Consider the following 21,756-nt stretch of genomic DNA (forward strand, 5'->3'; position numbering starts at 1 on the left):
AGATTATGACTGCATAGGGACCTCCACAGGGCTACGTCTGGCACTGACTGCCTATCCCCACTCCAGCCACTGCTAGTCTCTAGCTCTGCACAGCCAGTCCTACTATACACAGCTAGTCCCAACTCTGTGCAGTCAGTCTCAGCTCATCCAGAGCCAGCCCCCACTTTACACAGCCAGTCCCAACTCTGCACAGCTAGCTTCAGCTCAGCCAGAACCAATCCCCATGTTACACAGCCAGTCCCAACTCTGCACAGCTAGCTTTACACAGTCCTTTTTCTGCAGAGCCAGCCAAAACTCAGCCAGATCCAGTCCTCACTTTACACACAGCCAGTCCTAGCCTAGACCAGGCAGTATCATGTAATGGGAGAACTCTCAATCATGCTACAGTATTATGGGTATTATCAAGGCTTACAGGACCTATAATCACAGACCCTCCAACATGAGTCATGACCCGCCCCACTAGGTACAAAATGCTCTGTTTCTGGACTTACCTCTTAATTTATGTTTTCCATCACCTGTGTTGAACTAGTTAAATGATAAGAAAGCTGTTTTTTCACAGGTGATGGCAATAATAAATTAAGAGGGAAGTCCAGAAACAGAGCATTTTGTACCTAGTGGGGTGGGTCATGTTGGAGGGTATGTAATCAACCATGTGCTCACCTTGAAGTGCTCCCCAGAGATCCAGCACATCCAGGCTGCACTCACACCGCACTCAGCCAGATCCTATACATAGTCCGCGGTAGGGACGGTGCTGGAAACAGGGTGAAAATGAAAGGGCTGCATGCTGACTCTTCCTTACTATGAGCCAGTCCAGTAAATCATACCTCCCAACATGACCCTCTCCATGAAGGACAGAATGCTCTGCTCCTGGACTTCCCTCTTAATTTAGGAGTGCTGAAACACCTTTCTTATCCATTACCTGCTCGAAACAGGTGCCAGCAATCTTGAATTAAGAGAAAAAATCCAGAAGCAGAGCATTTTGTCCCTCCTGGAGAGGGTCATGTTGGGAGGTATGGGTAAATGGAAACACTGCCTTGACTCTGTACTGAATACTCAGGCTAGCAAGATGCTGCTGTATATCTCATGAAACTGTACTGCAGTGAAGCACTGTGGCATCTGCTGTAATGGGCAGGAGCAACTGAACCACCAAAATGCTAGAATGCTGTACTCCGGCTTCCTGTGAGTGTTGGTGGGGACAGCGTTTGGGGACCCACTATGTGTGAGGGCTCCGGGGTGACCGCCCCTGCCACCCCACTGGCAATCCAAATCTGGTGGTGTGTGAAAGGTAGCAGGGGTGAGGTGGGAGAATTATTTTCCCAACCTAACAATCTCATGCTACACTCTTCATATAGTCATGCTTGGCTAAAGTCCAGACTGTAATCAGTTTATATGCAGTGCCAGTTTAACAACGGGGCAGATGAAGCTCCAGGTAACCACACAGAAATATGCCCATCACCATGAGAGCACGTTGATGACCAGACACCCAGCTGGCCACAACGTCCACCATAAATCATACATTTTCAATTTGTATTTATATTTTAGTCATAAAATGATGCAATCTTTCTACTTTTACATATTTAGGGAGACACTGGGGCTGATAATGTAGTGGGTCTAAATGCCCACAATGCACTTCTTTTGACCATTTCCAGCCTAAAGCCCATAATCCAGCCCTGGTTATAGACATACAGTAGTTGAAGCTGCCTTTGTAATTGCAAGTGAATGTCCAGTGATTGATGCGGGTTGGGTACGGGTGACCGGCGGTCGGGATCCCGGTGGTCAACATACTGACACTGGGATCCCGGGTGCCAGAATGCCGACAGTGGGTGAACTCATCGAAGCCCCTTGCAGGCTTGGTGACTTGCTGCGCTTGCCACAGGTTCTATTCCCACTCTATGGGTGTCGTGGACACCCACAAGTGGGAATAGTCCTGGGGCCCCTACCGGCATTCTGACAGGCCGGGACCCTGACGTCGGTATGCTGACCACTGTGATACCGACGGTCAGCATCATAACTACATCCCATTTGTGCACATCATGGGGCATATTTATTAAAGGAGTTTTGCAGGACATCCCCAACAAACAAAAGCTTCACCAGAATTTAAGAAGAAAGGGGGACTGCAGAGATATCTGCTGCAGTCCCCCCCCCCCCCGTTTCCATTTGCAAAAGCAGCACATATACAGTACTGTAGCTGTCTATGGGGGTTGTTCAACTGAGAATTTTACTTGGGCTTTACTGCTAAAACCATTAGCCATGTAGCCTATGGGCTACATTATGCCTGTTGTATTGGGAGAGGGATCGTACTGTAATAATCCCTGTCCCGGTTTGTGTTTTTTGGTACATTCTGGTGATAATTTCTTATTGCTGCAATAAGCAGTGATAAACTCTAATTATCTGGACCAATTCCCGATTATCGCTAAATCCAGTAATCCCGTTTACCGCAAGACTTTCTCTTTAAGTTTGCAACAGAGGAAACAACAAAAAAAGCACTATTCCCTCATCTCATTTTATACTGTCCACATATAGCCCACATTCTGTATATGCTTTTGTATGCACAAACTGAGTTCATAATTAATACAAACATCTGGAACGTGTTTGTAGATTTTGGATAGATTTGCACTAAGGAATTCATTAGGCAACATAATTAAAGTCTTTCCATGTATATGTAAATGTTCAGTGCTATGATTCACTACCTGCATACAGCTGGAAATTGTTTAAACAACAGCCTTACAAGTAGCTATTCATCAATTAAAAAATAACAATGCACATCTAAAACAAGGCAAAAAGCAACCACAACTGTGCAGGTCCCTGCTGATCATCAAGCTTCTAAGCTTCAATTTTTCACTTGCACAAAATGCAAATGTGTTAAGATTTGTGCCGTGTTATATGCCACAAAACCGTTTTGTGTTTTTTTGCGATCTGTTAGACATAATTTCCTTTGTGCAATGTAAGAGTCCATGACCGGCTTTCTTCCTGGTTACATGAGAAGTATCCATTGATCTGTGGATATGTCTGCACTTGTTTCCAAAGTTTACTCGCGCAAGTCTTGGTCAAAACATCTGTAGCATTTGTCTATGCAGACTTGTTTTCTGAGCACTGTATCACATGGGAAATAATTACTTTTTTGAACTCTTTGTACTCCCCACAAATGTGATTTAAGTCTGAGAGAAGGTTACATGGATTATAGAAGGAATCGGCAAGACACATTAAATAGCTGTTTTCATTTTTTATTATTCTACACTTGATTGTCATTTATCACTCTCAGCTCCAACCTTGGATTCTCATTCTTTCTTCGTTAGTCATCCTATTGTCAGGCATTATCTGGTACAGATATTATCTGAAAGTAATGAAAAGATTGTGTCAGGGTCACAAACAGAATGTCACTACCTGAATGGCTGAGGCTTGCCATAGTCTAAACCATTTTTCAAGTTTTAGAAAGCGCGATGGACTTTATGTGCAATTAGTTTCAGTTAAGCCACACTCATTGCAATTATATATATATATATATATATATATATATATACTGTGTGTATCTATGGCACACGGTGGTCTGTAGCTCCACAAGGCAAATCACAGCAGTCACAGCATTTTGCAGCATTTCGGGTGTTTGATACCTGTCGTCAGGCAGCAAGTTTTTCGTTACTGTATGCTATTTATGGTAATTGGCACCGTGGCAGATGACGTTGAATTAAATGGGAGTGCTAGCCAATCGAAGTGTATATATATATATATATATATATATGTATATATTTATATACATCAATCCACAGCAGCCGGCACTCCAGTAAATGAACAACTGCAGCTGAGACTCCCGGCAGCTACTGCACCCGTGTGCAGTGTAAATGGCTTTGACACTGGTAATAATTTGGGTCGGAGCCAAAGTGGAAAAGGGCTTGTCCCGGGTCTGACCCAGTTTGGAACTGTGTTCCAAATTTTGGGTCAGACCCAAGACGTAACTGTGAAAGAGATATTACAGAGTTGGGACCCGGGTTTCACCAGCTTGCCTCAGCAATAAGCTGGGTTCTTGGCTCTGTGTGAAAATGGTAGGACAGGCACTATAATATTATTATGTACTCTGTAATTGGGCGCTGCGAAACCCTTGTGGCGCCATATAAATAAAGGATAATAATAATAATTATTATTATTAATCACTATAAAAATATAACTGATTATGTGTAGGGTATTGCAGTGCCATGCAAAGCTAGCATAGATGTCAAAGTGAGTTTCTATTTACTACCCAATCTGAGCGATAGACTACGCTCGGCAAATTCACATTATTGCTTGGCTCTATGAGTGATAAAAGAATAGAATTATTTTGATACAAGTGGGAAAAAAAAACATTTACTGCTATCTGATGCAGATTTCCACCATGATATGTATCACACAAAAAGGGGGATCTAGTGTAACATCATCGCAGTGACAGCTGCCAAATATATAAATTAGAAAAATTATATTTCTGTCTATCATCAGCGTGCTTTGGGAGTGCACACCATGAAAAACCAGGGGTGTATGTCACATACCCTCAAGGGTAGCCAGTGAGTATAGAAATCAGGCAAAACATGCTCCTGAACATTTTCCTTAGTGATACAGAAAGCAAGTTAATTGGCTAATTATCTGTTAATTAAGAGAACTCCCAGCCTGTCACCAGCCCTCCAGGATTATACTTAGAACACCTGGCCTTTTTGAATTCAGAATAAATAACATTTCCATGTGCGACTGCTGAGGGTGTTGTGTTTCATAACACTTGTACAATTGTTTAGTGGTAGTTATATTGAAGAATAGCAAGAATATCATAGTCTTATTTATTATTTCAATTATGAGGTAAGTTTACTAAGGTAGTTTTTTTAGAACTGGTAATGTTGCCTATAGCAACCAATCAGATTCTACCCATTATCTTCGAGAAGCAGCTAGATAAATGTTAAGTAGAATATGATTGGTTGCTATGAGCAACATCACCAGTACTAAAACACTCACACCTTAGTAAATTTACCCTTATTTGTTTACTGTCATCTTTTATGGAATTATGCGTATACATGCCACAGGGCTCCTTGGAGAATAACTCGGCCTCCTGTGGAGTTTTCCTTACTTAAATACTGTATGTCCCGCACTGAATGTATATAGTATGTACAGTATGCATTTCCATGCTCCCCTTCTTTTGATGGCACCATCCTCATATGATATTTGTAGAAGATGGCTCAAGCACAGAAGATAGAAATGTGCCAGAGTCTTTACTATAATTTGCGGTGGTGCCATATTTCCGAGTGTAGCACACGATGGATGGCACTGCTGGCAAAGCTACTCCTTTGGCTGGAGGACTGCAGTCTATCATAGAGTCTATCTAAGCTGTTCCATGGAGCTAGCTCATCTTATGCCTCATTCAGTAGTGGACTCAGTGAGGATGATGCACGCAAATGGCCAATGGTTTATGTCTGTGCATGCATCTTACTCGCACTGGCCATGCATTACCATTTGTAAACATCCTTTATCACTAGCATAATGCTCTTTGTGAAGCTTCTATGTGTGCCAAAGTTAGCATTCTGTATTGAACATTTGCGGGCCAGAGAGCTTGCTCTCTCTCTCAGATGGTTTAAGAGAGGAGAGGGGCAGTGTGCAGTCTCCATGCTGGTCTTCCTCCTCTCTTATGGTGCAGCTGTGAATTGACTTTGGCATTGCCTTCTTCACTGAATCACTTCTCCACTCTTTTTACTGCTTTAAGGCGGAATTCAGTTGATTTATGCACCGGCAGCCACGAGATGGCACTCGGTAGAGCAGTCTAATTGTTGCTCCATTCAGGTGCAAACCGCTGCCGGTATCGGCACTTCAGCTCGCAGACCTCCATGCGATAAGTGACCCATTTGGGTGCCAAAACTGTAGTTTTTTGTGACAATCCCAGCACTTTGGTCAGGGTTAGCTATTTTGCACAGTTAAACCCAGCTGTCTAGGTGCAATCACCATGGAATCCCCCCCACATATAAATGCCCCCCCCCCCCCCTCCCCCATCTCCCATCACATTAGAATCGCCCCAATATCGCTTACAGCACAGACTTAGAGATAAAGATGTATGGCATTATTATTGCTGCTCTATGATATATACTGTAGGAATGTGCGCAATTAGCACAGTATACAGATAAGTACACTAAAGGGACTTTCACAACCCTAATCTTATAAACACTGAATGACATCTTTTAGGTATCGTAATGATTTGTGGCAGGGAATTATAATTATTATTAATTCATTTAGATTTTATCTACCATCTGGTACATGAGTTTCAGTTTACCCAGCATTGCCTGCTTTAAAATCGCTCTTTGCTGTGCATAACATTATTACAGTCAATTTATGCTCTTGTATTATAAAACCCCAGTATTATGCTTTTATGGTTTTGTTGTTTATTCTCTTTTATTCAAATCAAATTGCATGTGGTATTTTTTGCTGTTTTTATTGCAAGTTACAAAAAAAAAAAGTCTTACCATACATGTACAACCTGGAAAAGTCATTGAATTCACATTGAATTCACTTTTTTTTTTCTTCCTTGCCACCAAATCACTTGTGGGCTATAACTGTGGAACTATTAGACGGATGACCTTCAACCTTCTCAGAGCGATGCGGACAACAAAGGTAGTGCAATGTCTGCTGCTGTTTCAGGAATTTCCCAGTTCGTTCCTGCACAAAGTGATCAAAGTCTATTATATTAAAAACTATTATATTATATTATAGCTATAGATGGGTGGCTGCCAGAAAGTTGGATTCTTGTCAATATGTCTGCAAGTAGTCTACCAGAATTTATGTAAGCTTAGCATTAACAACAGACATCAGTGCTAAGGCTCTATAATGTATTTCAGATGGGATGCAGTTAAGTTGCCGACGGTTGGGATCCTGGCAGTCAGGATACCGACGCCGGAATCCGGACTGCTGACAATGCCACCAGCCGGAATCCCGGGTAACAGGGACTATTCCCACTCGTGCCTGTCCACGACACCCATAGAGTGGGAATAGAAGAACCTGTGGCAAACGCAACGAGCCACCCAGCCCGCAGCATGGCGAGCGCAGCAAGCCCGTAAGGGGACTCTTTGCGTTCACTCCCCTGCCGGCCGGGATGCCGCTGTCGGTGTATATCATACTGAAACCCGCCTGGCAGCTATATTGCAGTAATATTTGTTGAATTATTAGAGTGTTTTTATTTCATTATATATTTCTTATATTTTTTGTTTGGCTAGATGTCATTCATCTACACTGAGATTTGAAGAAGGTGTAAAGAGAGCTTACATTTTATTCTAAAGATATACTATTACTAATACAGGTTGAGTATCCCATATCCAAATATTCCGAAATACGGAATATTCCGAAATACGGACTTTTTTGAGTGAGAGTGAGATGGTGAAACCTTTGTTTTTTGATGGCTCAATGTACACAAACTTTGTTTAATACACAAAGTTATTAAAAATATTGTATTAAATGACCTTCAGGCTGTGTGTATAAGGTGTATATGAAAAATAAATGAATTGTGTGAATGTACACACACTTTGTTTAATGCACAAAGTTATAAAAAATATTGTCTAAAATGACCTTCAGGCTGTGTGTATAAGGTGTATATGTAACATAAATGCATTCTGTGCTTAGATTTAGGTCCCATCACCATGATATCTCATTATGGTATGCAATTATTCCAAATTACGGAAAAATCCCATATCCAAAATACCTCTGGTCCCAAGCATTTTGGATAAGGGAGACTCAACCTGTATTACTACTAGCAATTCAAATATAAAACTTAGGGTATATGTACTGCAGCAAAGCCTGGAGAGAAATAAAGTACCAACCAATCAGCTCCTAAATGAAATGTTCCAAAAACAGCCTTCAACAAGGCAGGCAGAAGCTGATTGGTTAGTGATTTATCTCTCAACACTTTCTCTTGCAAAAAGCTTTTGATAAATATCCCCCACAATTACAGTTATTTCCAGTATTTTTGTACATGTTATATATTTATGCACCTACAAATATATTAATTAATATTATTATTATTATTATTATTATTATTATTATTACTAAGCTGTTTTTATATATACAGGTTATCACTGTGCCAGACATTCATTCACTAGTTATTTTGTATGCCTATGGACATACAGTAGATCTCAGTGGGAGTTTCAGGTTGTCTTGCCGTTTTCTGCCATCTGTCACACATGCATTTACTACAATATTAAAAAAAAAAAAAAAAAACGTATGTTAAACCTCTCTTGTTTAGTTGTAACTATTGTTCCACACTACCGTGTTATTACAGATTTGCAAGGCTGTTGAATGAAGGGCACCCTTGGTTTATTTTGGAGCAGCATAGATGCATTGTGGCCAAGATGAATTTGCATTCATTGGTCTTACATGCACCAGACCTGATGAAAGTTATGACTGTGTTATCTGTGAAGTGCTATTAGGATTGTGGTGTAGAGTAATGGGCCCTACACATATGGCGATGTGCCGCCGAGGTGCCCGACGGCCGATACGGCCGACGGGCGCCCCGGCGGCGGGGGGGGGCAGTGACGGGGGGAGTGAAGTTTCTTCACTCCCCCCGTCACCCGGCTCCATAGACGTGCAGGCAAATATGGACGAGATCGTCCATATTGGCCTGCATGCACAGCCGACGGGGGACCAGCGATGAACGAGCGCGGGGTCGTGCATCGTTCATCGCTGGAGCCTCCACACTGAAAGATATGAACGAGTTCTCGTTCATTTATGAACGAGATCGTTCATATCTTTCAAAAAATCGGCATGTGTGTAGGGCCTATACGCCTGCTTTGATCCTCTGCCCTGCACCAAGAGAATGACACAATGGGCCTAATTCTGAGTTGATCGCAGCAGCAATTTTGTTAGCAGTTGGGCAAAACCATGTGCACTGCAGGAGGGGCAGATATAACATGTGCAGAGAGAGTTAGATTTGGGTGGGGTGTGTTCAAACTGAGATCTAAATTGCAGTGTAAAAATAAAACAGCCAGTATTTACCCTGCACAGAAACAATATAACCCACCAAAATCTATATCTCTCTGCACATGTTACATCTGCCCTGCAGTGCACATGGTTATTCCCAGTTGCTTGCTTTTTTGGTTTGCTAACAAACCTGAATAAGGTCCTATGGGGGTAATTCCAAGTTGATTGCAGCAGGAATTTTTTTTAGCAATTGGGCAAAATCATGTGCACTGCAGGGGGGGGGGGGGGGGGGGCAGATATAACATTTGCAAAGAGAGTTAGATTTGGGTGGGTTAGTTTGTTTCTGTGCAGGGTAAATACTGGCTGCTTTATTATTACACTGCAATCTAGATTGCAGATTGAACTCACCCCACCCAAATCTATCTCTCTCTGTACATGTTAAATCTGCTTCCCCTGCAGTGCACATGGGGGGTAATTCCAAGTTGATCGCAGCAGGATTTTTGATAGCAACTGGGCAAAACCATGTGCAGTGCAGGGGAGGCAGATATAACATGTGCAGAGAGAGTTAGATATGGGTGGGTTATTTTGTTTCTGTGCAGGGTAAATACTGGCTGCTTTATTTTTACACTGCAAATTAGATTGCAGATTGAACACACCACACCCAAATCAAACTCTCTCTGAACATGTTAAATCTGCCTCCCCTGCAGTGCACATGGTTTTGCCCAATTGCTAAAAAATTTCCTGCTACGATCAACTTGGAATTACCCCCATGGTTTTGCCCAACTGCTAACAAAATTCCTGCTGCGATCAACTTGGAATTACCCCCTATGTTCATTATAGAGTGCCCTATAATATGGCATGTAGACTGGGCAGTAAGTGCCCAATTTTAAATCCCCTTCTGGCTATAGCAGAATAGATGTTCTGCTTCTACCTTGATTTTGATAAGAGACAGGAAACCTACAAGTCTCCAGCTTTTCTAAAACTACAAGTGCCAGCATGCAACACTAACTTTTGGCATGCTTACATTTTCATTTTACAACCCCCCATTATGCATTATTAATTAAAGGAATTCATTATAATGCTACTAAATTTGATATTACCAATTGCAGTCAATATATTTATTTTGCAAGAAGTATTCACAATCAGCCAGAGTATTGAAAGTAGTCGATAGTACACTTACTGTGACAGCACATTGGTGATCTATCATCTGTATGGCATGCTCTCCTCACCCTTATGCATAACGATAAGCAGCAAAGCCTTGGTGATATTGGAGTTATTCGCGTCAACAAGGAATTCATTTAATTTTGACACAGCGAGGGCCATTTATGAAAAGTGATACACAGCTGACTGTGCAGGATGTACTGTCACCCACAGCGACTCATCAAATTCTGACAGTTTTCTAATACAATTTAGAATACAAATGCAAACATCTAAATTTGTGCTACAATATACAGAATGACTATTTCATATATATATATATATATATATATATATATTGTAACAGGAGTCTTGCTAGAGTGTGCTCTGCTACAAAAATTCCACCAACGACCGACTCCAGGCTTGTGCAAAAACAACAAATACCTTTTATTCAGGTTGCTCAAAAACAAAGATACACATAAAACAAAGATCACTGTCTTTAGTATAAACTACCAGGGAGGTTAGGCCCTGCCTCACTCCCTCTTACTTAATAAGGAACCCTTCAGGTCTCGGCATCCTGACACTAGTGGCCCAGCCCTCCGGATCCCACTGTCGCTAGCAGGCCTATCCCCTGGACACTAACTGCCTTCAGGAACCCTGACTCATGGGAGAGACTCTACTTTAAACCCAGCATCCAGGTGCTGGCTGAGAAGCCTATAAGACCTGGTCTGGGCCAAATGGATGAAAACCCGGTCCATCCACACTTCCCAGCTACCCCCAGGACCCTGTGAGTAGCTTCCAGGTGGCAAAGTACCTCTCCTGCCACAATATATATATATTATTATTATTATTATTATTATTATTATTATTGTGCAGTTACCTCTATAAACATTTCATAAATGCCCTAAAGTTGCTTTATTTTGAAATGCTACTTTAAGGCCCATATTTTTCAAGCCTTAGAGAGTGATAAATTGCACAGTGATAAGGTACCAACTAATCAGCTCATAACTGTCATTTTCCAAACAAAGCCTGTAACATTGCAGTTAGGAGCTGATTGGCTGGTATCACTGTGCAATTTATCACTCTCCAAGACTTGATAAATCTGGGCCTAAGTGCTTTAAGTTTTGTACAACTTTTGTACCATTTTATGCTCCGATTAAAGCCTAGATTATGATGGAACCCTGTTTAAAGAGTTACCGGTATCATTATAGCATGTGCTCTGCTTAGATCTGTCATTTTGTAAAGCAATCATGCTGCGGAGAATGCTAACAAACACAAAGACTTTAGAAGTAGTGGAATGACCTTTGTATATATTAAAGTTCTCTTGAATGGGAAGATGCTTGTCCTCAATCAGAAATCTATATTAATGTTTTATTATGGCAAATACAACTGAGTGTACATCAATCTTAACCTCTCATCGTCTTTGCAGGCTAGTACAATGCAAAAGCAATTCATGTTATGTGGCTGTGTGTATGCAATTATGTCCTATTTTCTTCTGCATCCTAAACAAATGATGTGTTGGAACAGCCATTATGTGCAGCTATTCTTATATTATACACAACAAAGTGATAACGCAGATTGCAATGTTCTCTGTGCATTGCTCATTTTGATGTGAAATTACAACTGTGTGAAATTGTGCTATGCTATCACCATAAAGACATAATAGTTTTTAATGGTGGCATCATATCTGTTCTTTACAAAAAAAAGAAGAGATAAAGTAAAGAATTCTTTATTATATGGCCAACCTAAAATCACTTCTGCACCACCTGTTGATAGGATAGATAGATAGATAGATAGATAGATAGATAGATAGATAGATAGATAGATAGATAGATAGATAGATAGATAGGGTATCCGTTCAGATGGTCGACGATGTTAAGGTCGACACTCATTAGGTCGACCACTATTGGTCGACATTAACATGGTCGGCATGGACAAATGATCAACGCACTGAAATTGTCGACACGTGAAAGTGTCGCCAAATGAAAATGTTGACTTTTTTTTGTTTTTTAAATTGATTTTTAACTTTTTCATACTTTACCATCCAAGTGGACTACGATTGGGAATAGTAACCTGTGCTGAGTGCAGCGGTAGCAGAGCGAGGCACCTTGCCCACAGCTCGCCATGCAAGGGGACGCAGTACACTAATTAGGGTTCCTGGTCATGTTAAGGAAAAAATGACACCAAAAATAGTTAAAAAATCCATGTCGACCTTTTCATGTGCAGTCTTATGAATCATTTTTTTGTGTCACTTAATAGATAGATAGATAGATAGATAGATAGATAGATAGATAGATAGATAGATAGATAGATAGATTTATAGTTTCCTAAAAGCAAGAAGAAGCAGATACATTACTAACGAACTACCAGATTTCAAAGGTTTGATGTGTTTTGATGAAAATTGTTTGACAAGTTTTCTAGGCCTTGCTACCTGTGTATAACCTTGTGCATATGATCATGAAGATCTTTTGTAGGTTCTCATTTGGTTGGGAAATGAGTTGGTTTTAATTTAGTGATTTACATTTGAAAAAGATATGATGTTTTTGTGGTCAACACTGGCCAAGTACAACTACTCAGAAAGTGGTTGTAGGGTTCTACAAATAGAGATCGTCAGACAATAAGAAATAGATTATAAACACTTGTGTAACTCCCTAGTTGTTTAGTATTTTATTAACGAATCTACATTTGTCCCAGGTCCTAAACTGACATTTTCTTTCAGTGGTTTCTTGTCTGTGTCACCTATTTGGACCATCTAGCTTGCCCACCAGTGTGGCATTAATATGCTAACTGTCCTGAAAGTTCCTTTAATTATTTTACAAAAATTTCTACTACACAGTGCAACTTCCTTTGGTTTCTTTGCTGAATTTCTCTCAGTAGTTGTTCTTTTCATTTCATATTAAAATACAATAACTGTACATTCTGAGCGTGAATCCTGGTGGTCTGTGGGGGGAAGGGTAGAGGGGGAAGGGTTGTAATTGTAGCCCCTCATTATTTACTGTGGAGGGCATCATGACATAATTCAAAGTCAATTGTATTACCCCCTCATGGTTGTAGGGAGGGGTGTGCAAGCGGTTTCGTCATCCAGTGCGACAATACAGAGCGGCCCATAGCGTCCTTTTGATGCACCGGCCAGGCAGCCTGCACTGGTAGTGTTGTTCTGTGCCAATAGCCCTGCCCCCTTGTCATAACATCACATGTTCAGGGGGTTGGGCCGGCACAGGATACAGTGCTGCCCTGCTTCGGCACTGATCCCCACACACACACACACGCACATCTCACAAGGCTGGTTCAAGCAGGGTTATTTACTAAAAATCATAAGTCTCCTGGTCATCCTTGCAGTAATTGTGTGGGAACAATATAACAGCATCAGTTATTTACCTTTAGTCTGTCTGTTTTTTCTAACCTCCTGGATAACACGTTTCCATTTTAATATGTAACATGCCCAGGAAATTATATTTTGCTAGCAGGATGTCAGTCGTATACAAAAAAAAACAAAAAAACACAAGTTACACAAAAAAGGAATAAATAAATGTATATGATATAATATTAATAATATTGTGAAAAAATACATTGTGGGAAAGCTCTATATTCCTGATTTTTGACAGAGGAATATGTTATCTGATAATCATTTGTAAATTCTCCAGGAGGATTGAAGTCTTGATCTTGTATTTGTAAATTGAGCCCACAAAGCTGATCTTTAAAATAAAGAAAAGTGTCAAGTACGGGAAGCCAGATTCTAGATTACAGCTGATAGATGCGATTTGGGTTTCTCCCACTGAATTCAAGGTTCTTTATAATACCCATCATAGCTTCCTTGTTTTGTGCGCAGAGCTCGTAATATCATTTTGTTTACTTTAATTCTGAAAAAATGATGTTAGATTATCAAAACGTATAGTAAAAATACATTAGGTGTCATATGTATCTGTTATCTGACTCCTGATACCTAGAAATATTATTCTGTATTTCTTATCAGCTAGTACTTATCTCGCCTATGTGATTTATGTCTTAGGACTTGACATGTCTTCTGTATAGAGCTGAAAAAAAATTGTTTTATATTCTTTTTTTTATTGTAACAATATTAAACTCTTTATGAAGTGATTATTGATTATAATTTTTTATTTCTTTATCTATTTATTGATTTACTCTATCTTTTTCAAGGCAATACCAAAATGACATAAAGATCCTCTCTGTATTTATGTTTCACCTGATGGTGCTGGAAGTGCCCCATGGCTGCATTATATATGGGTGGTGCTGGACGTGCCTCTGGGCTGTATTATTCATATATGCCCTTGGGTGGTGCTGGACGTGCCTCTGGGCTGTATTATATATGCCCTTGGGTGGTGCTGGATGTGTCTCTGTGCTGTATTATATATGCCCATGGGTAGTGCTGGATGTGTCTCTGGGCTGTATTATATATGCCCATGGGTAGTGCTGGACTTGCCCCTGGGCTGCATATGAGTGGTGTTTGACATGCTTCTGGGCTGTTATATATATGCCCATAAGTGGTGCTGGACGTGGCTCTGGGCTGCATTATATATGCCCATGGGTGGTAGTGGACATGCCCCTTGGCTGTATTATAAATGTCCATGGGTAGTGCTGGACATGCCCCTTGGCTGTATTATATATGCCCATGAGTGGTGCTGAACATGCCCCTTGGCTGTATTATATATGCCCATAGGTAGTGCTGGATGTGCCTTTGGGCTGCATAATTTATGCCCATTCGAGGTGCTGGACGTGCCTCAGTGCTGCATTATATATGCACACGGGTAGTGCTGGACGTGCCTCTGGTTGTATTATATATGTCCATGGGTAGTGCTGGACGTACCTCTGGGCTGCATTATATATGTCCATGGGTAGTGCTGGACATTACTCTGGGCTGCATTATATATGTCCATAGGTAGTGTTGGACATTCCTCTGGGCTGCATTATATATGTCTATGGGTGGTGCTGGATGTGCCTCTGGGCTGCATTATATATGTCCATGGGTGGTGCTGGATGTGCCTCTGGGCTGCATTATATATGTCCATGGGTAGTGCTGGATGTGCCTCTGGGGTGCATTATATATGTCCATGGGTAGTGCTGGATGTGCCTCTGGGCTGCATTATATATGTCCATGGGTAGTGCTGGATGTGCCTCTGGGGTGCATTATATATGTCCATGGGTGGTGCTGGATGGGCCTCTGGGCTGCATTATATATGTCCATGGGTAGTGCTGGACGTACCTCTGGGCTGCATTATATATGACCATGGGTAGTGCTGGATGTGCCTCTGGGGTGCATTATATATGTCCATAGGTAGTGCTGGACGTGCCTATGGGCTGCATTGTATATGTCCATGGGTGGTGTTGGTTGTGCCTCTGGGCTGCATTATATATGTCCATGGGTAGTGTTGGACATGCCTCTGGGCTGCATTATATATGCCCTCACTAAGGCGCCTATTTATTTCTATTCACAAATTTGTCCCAATAAATATAATTTCTTATTTCTGTGTATTGCGGAAATAAGAAATGAATTATCCGGGGAATGTACTAACAGACACATGGAGGGACACAATGGGGGAAATTTACTAAGGTGGGAGATTTTTAGAACTAGTGATGTTGCCCATAGCAACCAATCAGATTATATCTATTATCTGCTAGAAGCAGCTAGATAAATGGTAAGTAGAATCTGATTGGTTGCCATGGGCATCATCACCAGTTCTAAAAAATCTCCCACCTTAGTAAATTTTCCCCAAATGTGTAAAATGTAAAGTGGCGTTTGCTATTCTGGCCAAGCTCCGGAAAGTGTAGCTTGGCACATTTCAGATTTTAGCAGTCTCCATAAAAACCTATGGTGGCTGCTTTTGCAAATGAAAACAGGGGCAGACCTAGAGTAGGTCAATCTCAATGTACGAGGCACACTGGGCAACTGCCCAGGGCCCAACAATTCTAGGGGCCTTTGAGCAGGGGATGGGTGATGGTCACACAATCAGAGCAGCCAGTAAATGGCTGACACATGTTATTGGTGGGCCTGGTAAATAAATACAGAAACATGAATTACCCATTTGCATTGCTGCACTCAATTAGTTCATGGACATACTGCATGGCTGCATGTTAAAAGCATAATTCAGACAGTATGTGTCCATAATTACATGCCCAGTCATTGTAATTTTTCTTACTACAACAATTTTTAAAACGTTCTTTCCCTTTATGCAAAAATAAATAGTTTCAAAGATTAAACAAAACTAAAACTGCGGCATCAATGTCTCAAATTATTATGCAAAATGACACATGAGCACATAAGGGGCAGGTGCAAGTTTAAAGTATAGTTCCATACACAAATATTTACATATAATAAAATGATTGAAATATAATACCAGGGAGACTATACCTAAGCAGCATGAAATGGAACGATATAATGCGGCAGGTTTTAGGACATTTCAACTCGCCTGCTTTGTGCTGGGATTCTAAAATAAGATAACATTCACAAGTGTGGTTCTGAGGTCTCCTAGTCTGTGCAGTCCCTCCTGAACTGACAGTTTTCCCATGGAGTGGGATCCATTTCCAGTCCTGTACAGCGCATTTAAAACATCTGGTGCAATTTCATTTTGCAATTTCCCTGTGAAGTGTCAATCAGACTCATTGCACGGTTATTGACGACGGTGTATTCACAGGAGAGCTGTAACCTTCAGCTGTCGGGAGAAGAACTCCGACGGAATCCTCTCTGTTTCAGAGCAGTTTTTTCCTGACCAATAAACATTACTTTAGGAAGGTTTACGTTTCCCTGTAGTTTATTAAGCCGGTGGATAATAAAAGTATGCAGGGTTTGTGAGCCACAGGAGCATTATAACATATACTGTATATTGATTTTTTTGTTTTTATTTTTGCAAGAGTCATATATTTGGTGTTAACAATATAGCTGCAGCTCCTGCTTGCAGTGCCACAATTTTACCCGTTGCCTCTCTCGGGCAAGGACAGGGAGAGAATATTTCTTTACAATCTATTTAATAATGCAAATAGTTCACCATGTAAATTGCCTATTAAATTATACTTTAAAATTCAGCAGTGCTGATCATAGCTAGTCATTTTTGTGAAATCTGGCCACATGTTGCAAGCATCTGCTGATCATTTTGTATTAATAAAATTAATTAAAATTAAATATTAATAAAATAGATATCAACCCATCTTTATTTTCTTCATATAACCCATTCAGGGGCAAACGCAGTCCGAGCCGAGCTTCAGTTGCAAAATTGCAAAATCGCAAATCTGGGGATTATCGTCAGACTGCGCGTGCGATGTGACACATTGCATGTGTGCGAAAGCTAAATTGTGATCGCTATTTAGTGAAATGCGATCGCAATTGGATTGACAGGTAGTGACCGTTTGTGGGTGTTAACATGGCGTTTGTGGGGAGTGGTTCGAAAAACGCAGGCGGATCATGGCCATTTTTGGGGCGTGTGTATCTGGCATCAGTTGCAACGGACTGTGACTGAAAACATGGCGCCGGTGCGACTGCATTCTCATTATTCTGAGTAGACCTGGGTCAACCGCAGTTGTCGTTGATAGTCGATTTATGCGTATGCATCGCAATTTTGCGATTGCATTGGTTGGCGTCTTTTACCTTTCTGGCCGGCTCTTCATATGCGATTTTTTAGCAGAAGCAGTATTATGAAAAACGTAATTTCTGTCTCAATAGCAATCCAAGATGAATTAGGCCTATTTACTAAGCATTGGATGGAGATAAAGTGGATGGAGATAAAGTACCAGCCAATCAGCTCAAAACTGCCATTTCACAGCTTGGGTTTGAAAAATGACAGGAGCTGATTGCCTGGTACTTTATCTCCATCCAAGGCTAAGTAAATAAACCCCTAAGTCCCAGTTTGAGGGTGGGATGTACTAAAGGGAAAATGTGATAAAACCCCTGTTTTACCGCATTTTCATATGTACTAACCCCCGACTGCCGCGTTTTCGCCCCATGGGGTATCGCCATCTTTTTATGGCGACACCCCATAAAAGCCTATGGGCTTCTTACCACCGCTGCCGCATCCCGCGCCCCCCCCCCCCCCCCCCCCGCGCCGCTCACGATGAATCCCCTCCCCCCGGCATACCTGTGTGTCACTGAGCTGCTGCTGGTGCGGCCCCCCTCCTCCTACTCCCCTGCAGCACAGCCTTATCTCCTTCCAGCTGCAGGGGGGAGGAGGAGGAGCCTGGGGACTCCCTGCACACGTCACCTCCCAGGCCTGGGAGGTGACGGAGATTTGTGCTGACCCCCGCCGACCCCTGCAGACATCATCGCGGAGGCCTCCTATACCGCATTGCGATACTAATCGCATATGTTAGTACATATGCGATTAGTATCGCTGCGGTAGGCGGCGAAGGGGCTGCGATGACATATAGTACATCCCGCCCTGAATCTTCCCGCAGTTTGGGGTTTGGATTTGGTTTGGATTGCCAAAATAACATGATTTTAGCTGTTTTTATTACAAAAAAAAATATTTGGATCCTAAACCAAAACCAGTGAGGCAGTTTATTCAAAACCAAAACCATCCAATGAATTAGAACGAAACCAAAACCAAAAATGGGCTGGCGCACATCTCTAGTATGTATGTACAGTATATATGTGTATACTGTCTATGTGACACACATACATTTTTCTGCAGCACAGGTTACTGGGCACTCTGCATTAGGCCCTGCCCCCTCACAGCAAAATGCAGCGATTCCTGGGTTTATGTGAGGGGATGGGTCCAAAATGACACTATTCTCGTAGATTGTTGTCATATTAGCCCCTCCCACACCCATAGACCTGCAAATCGCAGCATTATGCTGAGGGAGCAGGGCTTCAAACGTGAGACGCAGACCTGCGATCATTATGTGAAAGACAATCGGCCTGTCAGGGGGGTTTCTGGGTACTCAGACACCCCCCTTGTGTGCGCTAATGCCATTATATAATCGGATGATATACAGAGATATATATTCACCTTATGTTTAAACTTGTATTATCCATTTGCAAAGAGCTAGGCATAATTGCAAGAGAAGAAAATTAACTCAACTAGTAACAAAAAATAAAATCCATGAAAACTTCAATATCAGGAATTGGCATGACACTAGATTTGGCTGCCAACCAAACTCTTTTGTGCTGACTATTATCTTTTTCAACTGTATTAATAAATTTGAACTGAATACTCCAGCACATAAGCTAATAGTTTATAAACAGCTTTAACATATGCATATTTCAACCATAAGGCAGGAGTTCATTTTTATATTGTGAAATGTGACTTTAAGCGACCAATTCATGTTTAGTGATATTATTATTTGTTTTATTCACTAGCTTGAGTATACTATCATTTTAAAGTGTCTACGTTTGCATTTAGTATAGCCATGGATGGACTGTGTGCAGGCAATTTAGGTTGGAGTTTTAGTTGCACAAAATGCTGGGCTTATGTACAGGCCGAGGCACAAAATTATTGATTGTAGACTAGAAGATTTCTTCTCAATCCCCTTTGTAAGAATTGTGTGCTTACTGTACCTCTGGTCAGCTGATCCAACATGTCTAGGTAAGAGGGAGTGTGACACGCACCATTTACCATAGTGGGAAATACAGAGGTGCTTTGATACATGGTGATGGGTGCTAGTTGAAGTTATCTGATCTTACGTATTTAAGCTGAAGTATACATCCTGTGTCAGCACATGACTGACAGATCCAACAGACAACCACCGGGATGTTGAATACCATTATTAATAATACAGTAGGCATGCTGGAGTTTGAAGTGTACAGTGTTATCTTGGGAGGAAGAATCTAGTTTGTAACACAGTTTTGAAAACGTATCGAGCAAAACTAATAACGTATAATCATTCCAGTTATTTTCTCTGTACATAAAAAAGTCAATTTTCCTTTTGCATGTGTGCCCATTACGGTTTCCTCTGTGGTCCAGATCATGTGTCTTGAAGTACTGTAGCTTGATTCACCATTATAAATATTCATAGCTGTTTCTCACAGGATATTTCATTTATGATGTACACAGTGCTGCAGGTGTGAAGTCAATAAAAGCATGTAGGCTTCTGCAATACATATTTGTTTGTTAAATTTTCAACTCGGGGATCTTACATAGGAATGATTAATCTTTTAAAGATGTTGATGGTAAAATGTGATTAAGACAGGTGAGGATGTTTTATAAAGGGGGAGATTGCACATAGCAACCAATCAGAGTCTACCTACAATTTATCTTGTACATTTTAAAAAGATAGCTAGAATCTGATTGGCTCTACATTGCTGTAGGCAGTGTCGGACTGGGGCATGTAGGGCCCACCGGGGGAATGCAGTCGCAGGGGCCCATGTTTAGGAGTGTGGCCAGTTTGCTGAGGAGGTGTGGCCTGCCACCTCATTGGTTTGACTAACCATTAGAGAGTGCAACGTCTGGGCCCCTTCATTAAATTCAGTAAATTCAGCTGCTGCATGTATGATAATGTACCAGATTAATAACAGCAATGCACTGTAGAAAATACACAATAGTCCAGTATAAGGTAACATAGGTATAATGTTTAATTCAAGTGCACAGTCTAGAACCTGATCCTTAGTATAGGAGGTGGGCCCCCAGACAGTGGGGCCCACCGGTGGTTTCCCCTGTACCCCTGAAGGCCAGTCCAAGGCTGGCTATAGGCAACACTTCCACTTTTTATTTTTGGAAGGTTAGATAACTTATTTTTTTACTATGAAAGGATGATAATAAAAAAATATTTATCCAGAACATTTGTACTGTTATACTATTCTTTACTAGATGATACTACACAATACTACAGTATGTTCTACTACCATACCTCTCAACAGTTTGTGTTGCTACTCTCTGAGAAGCTCGGAGAGGAGATACAGCTGACCACTCCGGGGGTAGGACCAGACTTGTCACTTCATTAGGACCTGCCCTGTAGCGACAAAATGCAGTGAATCGTGGATCCCATATGGTCCCACAATTCACGGTATTAAGAACTGTGAGTCTCCCATACCTTCCAGTAGATTAGGTTAGTATGAAATACTTTTATTATTATTTTTTGCATGCAGAGTAAATACTGACTGCTTTTGCATGTAGCCATCTTGTTGCATTGCACACTCCCCATAAATCTAAATTTCTCTACAAATTTGTATTTTGCCCAACCTGCAGTGCAACTTGGTTTTCCCAAGGTGCAAAGTTATTTGCTCTTCGGCTTTACTCCCAACTCAGAATCCACCCCGTAATGTCCTTGCAATTTGCACTAATACTGTACACTGGCGGTCATTCTGAGTTGATCGCTAGCTGCCGTTGTTCGCTGCGTAGCGATCAGTGAGAAAAACGGCTAATCTGCGCATGCGTATGCTCCGCAATGCGCACGCGCATCGTACGGGTACAAAGTCCATTGTGGTTTTGCACTGGTTCTAGCGACGATTCCAGTCGCACAGACGGCCGCAAGGTGATTGACAGAAAGTGGGCGTTTCTGGGTGTCAACTGACCGTTTTCAGGGAGTGCTTAGAAAAACGCAGGCATGGCAGAAAAAACACAGGCGTGGCTTGGCGTTCGCTGGGCGGGTGTGTGACGTCAAAAGCCGCCCCTCCGTCGTTAGAATCAACACACACGAAGAGTAACTACAGGGCTAGTCTTGTTGTACACAAAAAGATTTTGCAGGCGCTCTGCTGCACAAACGTTCGCACTTCTGCAAAGCGAAAATACACTTCCTGGTGGGCGGCGACAATGCGTTTGCACAGCTGCT

At 41.6% G+C, this 21,756-nt stretch overlaps 1 protein-coding gene across 4 annotated transcripts in view; it reads left to right on the top strand.

Annotated features, from left to right (window-relative positions):
* Window positions 1–21,756, top strand: part of PCDH7 (protocadherin 7) — a 904,402-nt gene that overhangs the window by 124,964 nt on the left and 757,682 nt on the right. Inside the window, exon 3 of one of the 4 annotated variants that reach the window (XM_063922291.1) lies at window positions 6,570–6,596. The exons of the other annotated variants lie outside the window; for them this stretch is intronic. The gene's annotated coding sequence lies outside the window, so the exon portion shown is untranslated. Of the gene's footprint in view, window positions 1–6,569; window positions 6,597–21,756 lie in introns of those variants that run through there. 4 annotated transcript variants of the gene reach the window in all.

Source organism: Pseudophryne corroboree, chromosome 1 (genome assembly GCF_028390025.1).
Source record: "Pseudophryne corroboree isolate aPseCor3 chromosome 1, aPseCor3.hap2, whole genome shotgun sequence".
NCBI classification, from domain to species: Eukaryota; Metazoa; Chordata; class Amphibia; order Anura; family Myobatrachidae; genus Pseudophryne; species Pseudophryne corroboree.